The sequence below is a fragment of the Lagopus leucura genome, unplaced genomic scaffold, assembly GCF_019238085.1.
Source record: "Lagopus leucura isolate 7727_CA_CO unplaced genomic scaffold, USGS_WTPT01 35408-0_obj-0_obj, whole genome shotgun sequence".
NCBI classification, from domain to species: domain Eukaryota; kingdom Metazoa; phylum Chordata; class Aves; order Galliformes; family Phasianidae; genus Lagopus; species Lagopus leucura.
In genome coordinates, this window is record NW_024964631.1 from 1 (window position 1) to 6,720 (window position 6,720).

A 6,720-nucleotide genomic window follows, 5' to 3' on the forward strand; every position below is an offset into this window, starting at 1 on the left:
TTTTTCAAGGCAAGGGGGAATAAGAACTGACATTTGAAGACCAAGTCAGGGAACCTACTGATTAAACACTAATGCAAACTGTCCCTTCTCTGCTATCATCAAGGAGGGACAGCTATATTAAAAGGAGAGCATAATTCTGTGGATTGATTTGTTGAGTCCTCATCTGTTTCTCCAGGTTCTGACATTACAGTTAGCAGTGAAATACTGAACTCTACTTGCAGTTGGTCCTGAGGTGAGAACAGAAAACACTAGATACAACAATTCAGTTATACTTAGCTTTGTACATGTGGAATTCTAATATATTCTTCGTATCCTTAAAAGATTTCTGTGTTCGTGTGTATCTCCCACTCACACATCTACTCAAAGAAACCTTGAAGAGCATCTGTTTAATCACTGATATTCTGGTTAAACTAGCCAGCTTAATATACATTCTTTTCTTACAGGCAGGATACAACCCACCTCTGACAGAAGAGTAGCTTCCAGCCGATGAACTGAATCACCTGGTTGCCTCAGATGGAATCAGGGTGGCAATAGATGTCATCAGCTCAGTGTGAAGACAGTGTTTTCCAGTATGGAAAAAATTGCACCCACCAACATTCACCGACACTTGCTGGATGGAGTCCAGACAATGGACATGAGCTCAGGGAGCTGGTAGATATTGGACTTCAGCAGTGGTGACAACAGCAGTAGTTTACCTCTGCTGGTGCAGATTTTTACAAATGCAGCATGCAGGCTCATGTTCTTTGCTCTGAACCTTGCTTCTACAATGCAAAGGGATTCCAGCCACCACATGCATACAGCCAAGACATTTTAGTGTGAACCAGATACTCAGGCATACACAACCTGTAACCCACATGCTACGTGTATCCCAACTCAACTTGCATCCCCTACAGCTGTATCGATCATGGCAGCAGCTCTACCCTGATGAGTGGCCAGGCCTAGCCCAGAGTCACAGCAGAGTTTGCAGAGCAGCACTGAAAAATAAAGCAACAGAACTGAGAAAAGCCTGTCACCGGAAGAAAATATTTTAAACAAAGTCACATGGCAAAAGAAGGTAATGACAGTGCTTTCTAACGGGAGATAAGCGCCATAGCAGGTAACCATACAAGGCCATACGACCATACCTAACAGGTATGGTTATGGTTATTTATAACCTACCTATACATGTAGGTTATACATAACCTACAAGAACCATAGCAGCAGGTAACAAAGAAAAATTAGCTCACCCCTTCCAGAAACTAGTAACAACTCAAAAGAAGAGCAAACTCAGAGAGATACTGCTCCCTCTGCTGCTAACACTTAAATAAAAGCACCTTTTCCAATCATTGCTTGCACCTGAGCTCCCTGGGAGAGCCTTGACCTCTCAACTAATGTTCAATCATTGGTTCAGGCTGTGAAGGGATGGAGTGCAGCAGAGTTGCCAGGTCACAGCCTGAACCAAAGAGTGAGTAGGTCAGGGCTCAACTCCTGCTCTTTTGGAAACATGAAGTACAACGTGCATCGTGATGCAGGTACAGTACCTATCAATGATGTGATTGACAGGTGATTGTTGCAAGGTGATTGTTGACAGTCTTCTTATGGTTCTGTTGGAACAGTACTTGATGTTCCTTCTGGAGGCTTCTCTTCTTCAGTTTGGGTTCCCTGGTTCCCAGAATTTCAGCACTCCACCACCTGGTGTCATGACATACCCTCGTAGACACTGAAGCACGCTGAAGTGTTGATGCTCCTACCAGTGGTCCTGTGGACTTCACAGCCTCAAGGGGAGTAGTACAGATGTTTAAAAGGTATGAGGAGTGGTGGGTCTGCCTTCAGTGGTAGGATACAGGCTGTGTTTTTGTCTTGAGTCAAACACCTCCACTTGTGCTGGGGCATGTCCTGGCCTTTGGTACAACATCCTTTGTCCTGTATTTTCCTTTGAAGGTCAATATTAATTATTCTGCCATGCGTCCCCCATTTTGGAACTGCAAGCAGCTTTTGTGTCTTCTCTATGGGAGAAGTTAGTCCAGAACAAGGTTTTAACTCACCCTACGAATCCTGCCATGGGGCTGTTCTGCCAGTCGTACAAAGAAAATTGTCTTTCTTCTCTGCAGAGTACAATGAACTTTTCATCTTCTCACTTAACAGCTGTATCTTTTAAAGAATAAAAGTAAATATAAAATTAGCGAGGATTCAGTAACAGTAGGTCAGCTATAAATACTTGCAAATGGGAAACATACAGTGAGCATCTTTGGAATTGCGACATTACAGCATTCTGATTTTAGGAAAGTTACAATTAAGCTCTGTTTCAATACAACCAACTCTATATTACAAACTCAACAAAATGTACGGAGGAGCAGAAGTCCTACTCAGTGCACTTAGTGCCTTTTACATGGTCATTCAGATACAGCATGGTCACAGCTCTGGCCCGGTTCGACCTGGATCCTTGACTAAATGGCACAGGGGGACCCATGGACCCACCCCCTGTGACGGGTCTAAACACAAAACAGCGGCAACGAGCTAAGGGAGAAAATTAATTTACTAGATATTATAGCACAGTGTGAGAGAATGCAATATAGCACAATACAATTGGAATTGTAGCTAATAAATCAAATAAACAGGAGAGAGATTGTCCAAAACTGAAGGCCTTACTCTAATGTTGAAGGTGGGACAGCTAGGGAGCATACACTGCAGAGCCAAGCAGAAATAGAAGTCTCATGACTCCCAGTTTTCTCTTTCCTTCTAAACAGAAAATGGAAATGGAACAGTGAAGTATTCACAGAATCAGTGATTCTGTGATTCCAACTGAAATTCTCTGAAATTACTCCTTTTGTACCTTTGGATGCTCCCAGATCCAATCACGAGGAATCACACCATTTCTTTCCCCAGTAGGACATAAGAATCTAACACCTAGAGAGCTGTATTTTTCAAGACTGTTGTGTTGTAAGCAATTAGGCATCTTCATTTTTTATGTGAAGCTATATTCATTCAACCTGGAGTTTACTTTTAAGTAGTTTAGACCACACTTCAGAACTTAATCACATGAGTGGCTCCACCCTCACCTAAAGGTAATGCTGCCTTTCCTGAATACTATCTGATTTGGCCCTGAGAGCTCACCAGCTACACCTGCTCACTAACTGAAGATACAGTAGCAAAAATGATTTCCTGAGTGGTTCAGAGTTGTTCACTTGCATCAGCCCAAGACATTTCCAAACCAAACCCTCCAAGTGGGTTGAGAGGGTATGGTCTGTCTCCTCTGGTTCCTGACTATTGAGTCCCACCATGTCAGAACGTACAGCACGTCAAAAAGTCTGTGCAATGCTCAAAAGTGAGATGGGGAGAAGCTAGGTTGGCACCATGAGATATTCTGCACAGCCCTTACTAAGCTGATGCTCAGATAAATCCCTGCTGCCCAGTGTAAACTCCTTTACCTTCTACCTCCAATTACCTCGTCTAATGATCCTCCAGCAAGATGAGCTGTATCCACTATGCCCTATCCCATATTCTTCAGGTGCCCTCTGTGCTCTGTCTGAAGTCAGCTCTGCAGGTGGCACTGTGTCCTGCCTGTTGGTAAGTTCACATGTTCTCCTTACGCTACCATGACATTGCTACCCAGAGCTTGCACAGTTCCTAAAAGAAAAACAAAAGAACAGAAATGTTCTCCAGAAAATCAGACCGCTTCTGTTAGCCTGGGCTCCTGTAAGGGCCAGTCACTGAAGAAAGCTGTTGTCGTTTGGCCAGGTTTGGTGACAGGGAGCTAAGGCATCTACGGACTGAGAAGAGAAAAGGGTGGGGGAAGTTAGGCCTAGGCAAGAAAACCAGCAGCAGTGAACTAAGGGAAAAACTTAATTTACAAAATATAGCAGCGGAATGTACGATAATAGAATATGATGGGATTTGAAGCTCATCAATAAAATAGGAGAGAGTTTACAAAACTGCATTCCTTACTCTAATGCTACAGGTGAGACAGCCAGGAGCACAGACAGCAAAGAGAGGCAGTCTTGAGACTCCGTCATTTTATCTGTTTGTTCAAATGGAAATGGAACAACAAAGTCCTCTGGGAGTTGTAGTTCACTCTTGTCTTCTGAGACCAGGAAACCAGAAATGTTGACAAGTCACAGAACAGCAGTACTAAGCCTTTAACTCCAGTGCACTGCGAGATGTGATGGTGTGGAATACTGACCAAAAAACATAAAACCAGGACAAGAGAGTGTCTCTTGAACCGAGGCTGCTTGCTGTGACGGAGTGCTGTGTAGCCGTAGAGCCCCTTCACTAGTTGGGTGAGCACAATTTTTCTTTCTATGATTACTGGTCTACCTGTGAATACTTTGCCTGCTATCTCCAAGAATCTGTCAGAAGCAGTTTTGCTTCTTTGTGAGCAGGGCACCTACATTAACTTTATGTTGTGTGTTCAAAGTTGGCCTACAGTGCTAGTCTGCAGCCATATGCAAAGCACTACAAAATCATTAGGGAAAACTTGTGCCAAGACATCCGAAGACACTTCTCCAGAAAATACAGGTGGGCAAAGCACTCTGCATGTTATCTCTGCCTTTGATCTCTTACCCCGATTCCCTGAGAACAAAACAAAGGTGCAGAGGCTGAAAGGGAAGCACAGGGCACTCTGGCAGTCCACCAGTAGGGATGCCTGAGGGACCGTGGCTGTGCAACATGCCCACAGAGCCACTTGTCTTGAACTCTGAAAACTACCTGCAAGTCTTTGACTGCAGTGACTCTGAATAGAGTGCTCACCCTTACTACTGATACACTAACAAGCATTTCACATCGTTACATTTAGTACAGTTGCAGCAAAGGTTCACTCTAGCTTGAATACATGGAAAACGGAATTTGCTTACAAGTCCTCCTAGGGTAGCCATAATGGCTGCAATCAAATAAATCAGCGATCTATACTTGCTGCTGTCTTCCATCCCAAACATTTCACTGCGGGAGGATAATCGGCTAAGACTACAGATGAGCCTTTAAGAAATTAGCTTAGGAGTTACTGTGCTGTGATCAAGTTACAAAACAAGAGGCTCTAATTCTTGGATTCAAAGTGCATGAAATTGCTATTCAGTGTGAAGAATGATCATTTAATATACCAACCTACTTGCCTTTCATCTGTCTTCACCACTTTCACCATAAGGCGTACAGAAATGCCATTAAAAATTGACAGATTTCTCAGTTCATACTCAACCTCCTTTTGTAGGATAACAAAGACTTAATTGCCACCTCTAGGTTAAGGTATATCGGGGTAGGAAGGAAAATGCTTGGGTATTTCTAATGAAACTTCAAATAGATGGGATTTCATTCACCTTCATAATTTGAAAACTTTTAGCAGAGTGAATAGTTTCATCATGCTTTTTTTCCTGACCAGGTTTTACTGGTAACATTTTCTTGAAACCAAGGTTTAAATAAAATGACTAAAAATTCATGCGTTTAAGGTTGAAGAAAATAAACGGAGAAAACTTCTGAGTTTACCACTGAGTCTTCTGTCAAGACTCACTGCACTACGTGAGGTTATGAGCACTACACTAGGGGTTATGAGCAAGCCCTTCCATGAGGCAAATACTGGGAGGAGGACTGTACCTCTCATACAAAGGAGTTACACCAAATTCCAGTATCTTCCTTTTTCAAGGCAAGGGGGAATAAGAACTGACATTTGAAGACCAAGTCAGGGAACCTACTGATTAAACACTAATGCAAACTGTCCCTTCTCTGCTATCATCAAGGAGGGACAGCTATATTAAAAGGAGAGCATAATTCTGTGGATTGATTTGTTGAGTCCTCATCTGTTTCTCCAGGTTCTGACATTACAGTTAGCAGTGAAATACTGAACTCTACTTGCAGTTGGTCCTGAGGTGAGAACAGAAAACACTAGATACAACAATTCAGTTATACTTAGCTTTGTACATGTGGAATTCTAATATATTCTTCGTATCCTTAAAAGATTTCTGTGTTCGTGTGTATCTCCCACTCACACATCTACTCAAAGAAACCTTGAAGAGCATCTGTTTAATCACTGATATTCTGGTTAAACTAGCCAGCTTAATATACATTCTTTTCTTACAGGCAGGATACAACCCACCTCTGACAGAAGAGTAGCTTCCAGCCGATGAACTGAATCACCTGGTTGCCTCAGATGGAATCAGGGTGGCAATAGATGTCATCAGCTCAGTGTGAAGACAGTGTTTTCCAGTATGGAAAAAATTGCACCCACCAACATTCACCGACACTTGCTGGATGGAGTCCAGACAATGGACATGAGCTCAGGGAGCTGGTAGATATTGGACTTCAGCAGTGGTGACAACAGCAGTAGTTTACCTCTGCTGGTGCAGATTTTTACAAATGCAGCATGCAGGCTCATGTTCTTTGCTCTGAACCTTGCTTCTACAATGCAAAGGGATTCCAGCCACCACATGCATACAGCCAAGACATTTTAGTGTGAACCAGATACTCAGGCATACACAACCTGTAACCCACATGCTACGTGTATCCCAACTCAACTTGCATCCCCTACAGCTGTATCGATCATGGCAGCAGCTCTACCCTGATGAGTGGCCAGGCCTAGCCCAGAGTCACAGCAGAGTTTGCAGAGCAGCACTGAAAAATAAAGCAACAGAACTGAGAAAAGCCTGTCACCGGAAGAAAATATTTTAAACAAAGTCACATGGCAAAAGAAGGTAATGACAGTGCTTTCTAACGGGAGATAAGCGCCATAGCAGGTAACCATACAAGGCCATACGACCA

General features: G+C 43.1%; 1 long non-coding RNA gene across 1 annotated transcript; it reads left to right on the top strand.

The window, feature by feature from the left end:
- The first annotated feature begins 1,792 nt into the window (after positions 1 to 1,792).
- On the top strand, positions 1,793 to 6,334 carry LOC122191788. The gene is made up of 3 exons (XR_006182465.1): positions 1,793 to 3,546; positions 3,938 to 4,256; positions 6,043 to 6,334. It is a non-coding gene; the product is annotated as an uncharacterized LOC122191788 (long non-coding RNA).
- Positions 6,335 to 6,720: the final 386 nt, after the last annotated feature.